Genomic DNA, 2,262 nt, shown 5'->3' on the forward strand with positions numbered 1-2,262 from the left:
CTAGAAGGGTGGCCATCCTTATCTGTTGGTGCAGAGGGATGTGTTGCAGAGGCGATCCTCTGAAGGTAGGGTGTTCAGACACCAGTGTTGGGATAACGAGGGGTCCTGTGAGATAAAGGGCAGCCCAATACCTTTCTCTACCCATGGGTCAAAGGTATTGGTGCTAGGAATTTATACATTTAATCGCACTGTTAGGGGAGAAATTCCCCCGGGAGCGCCTGGTGTTTTCTTCTGCCATAGGTGTGATTTTATATGGAGCGGAAGAAAAACCTAGGAGATGCCACAGAAGAGGCCAGCTATTCCCCCTGACACTGTTGTGAAGCTCCAGAGGATCCCACTGGATTTTGGCAACGAAGCGACCTCTACCTAGAGGTGTTATAGCAATGAAGACTGTGCCACAATCCAGCGGGAGCATTATTAAAGGCTCTGGAGGAAGACTTGGGAGATGTTCGGGTGGAAGAACTTATTCAATTGTTTCACCCAGTGAAACTTCTTCTGGTTCTGGTCATATCGGAGGGTCAAGGGACTTACTGACCAAATACACCAGAACCAGACAGAACTTTACAGAACTATCCGGAGGAGGAGGCTCAGGACATAACTCAAACATTGTTCCTGTAGCCAAATATTGTATGGACACACTTTGTTTCCTATGAGGGTTCGGGACGTATAACTTGTACTACCCTGAAACCCCATAGCACATTGTATTGTACATTTATTGATTTTGTTTGTTGGTTGATTGTGTACCCATGGACACTCTAGGTACAAATGTGTGACAGCCTATACCCAGGGAAACTCGCCCAACGCATTGCGGTGAGTTATTATTTGGCTGTACACATTTGCATCCTATAGTAGTTTCCCATTGACACAGGGGTCTGCGACCTACCTGTGTCTTTGGAGGTGTAGAGATATGCCAGGTTGCATTAGTCTCTATGGGTACACACATTTAAGGGAATTTGGTGGTGTTGGGAGGGATGTGTATTTTGTGTGAATGGGGATAAGGTTAGGTCACGATAGGGACAGGCATCATTCATTTGCCACCTTGAACCCTGGAACGGTGAGGTTCTTAAGGGAAGGGCTGGAGGTGTAGTGTGGCGGAGGTGTTCTCCGCAGTAGAATTTAGGTACTGTGACATCGCCGCTTGAGAGTCTGACCTGCCTTGTAAAGACCTATTAATCTGTCCACGGGAGAACCGCACCCATCAAGATGGAAACAGACATTGGATAGAAGAAAGTTGGGACAAAGACTGTAAGGGTGAACCCACTCCAGAATTGGGGGGGGCGAAGATACCTGAAGATCGGCAGAATAACCGAGAGACTGTGAGTGTGTGGTGTATCCTGTGGACGGAGGAGGAGGTTACGGTGAAGGGCAGGTCGGAGCAAGCCGGATTGGGGATGTCTAAGTACCTAAAGATCAGTGTGCACTACAGTTCTTCCTGAACTTCCACCAAAGATGGGGTTGAAGGGGGGCAAATATATCTCAACCCGTTCCCCCATTATATTGTCGTATTATATTCCGACAACAGGGGGATTGTTGAGGAACGGTTGAGATGTATGCATATATATCCATGCATGCCTGCAAACACGTGCGGGCATGTATGGTATATATATGTGCATACATTAGACATGGCATCATGGGACGATGTGCGCAGATGTGCCCAGCATCTGCGCACGTCTGCCCATGGTGATCCGCAGGGGCTCATCGTGGCCCCTGTGGGAAATATGTGCCCCCTTATAGTGTAGGGGCTTGTGCCCCCTTATAGTGTAGGGGCTTGTGCCCCCTTATAGTGTAGGGGCTTGTGCCCCCTTATAGTGTAGGGGCTTGTGCCCCCTTATTTGTGCCACCTTATATATCCCCTTATATAATCCCCCTTAGATATGATTAATGTATACATGTGTATGGATGTGCCCCAAGCATCAATACACATGTATATTATATATATCCCCCCCCCTCCTACAACTGAAACCAGGTGCATCGGTGTGAATGTGCCCCAAGCATTCGCACCGTTGCAATCTGGCTAATTGCATCAGAATGACCGGACAAGGGTCCGGTCATCCTGATGGATACAAAGAGCTCAGATTCAACAGAATCTGAGCCCTTTGTTGTAATTATCCTCAGCGCTGCTGGAGATAATTACACATGATAGAAGAAGGGGAGAAGCCTCTCCTCCTTCTATTATGTGCATTCCGACAGTGCGATTACTATCGCACTGTCCGGAATGCGAGGTGCAGCAGGCGGGAGATCAAAGGCTTCTCCCGCCTGTCT

Source organism: Bufo bufo, unplaced genomic scaffold (assembly GCF_905171765.1).
Source record: "Bufo bufo unplaced genomic scaffold, aBufBuf1.1, whole genome shotgun sequence".
Taxonomy (NCBI): domain Eukaryota; kingdom Metazoa; phylum Chordata; class Amphibia; order Anura; family Bufonidae; genus Bufo; species Bufo bufo.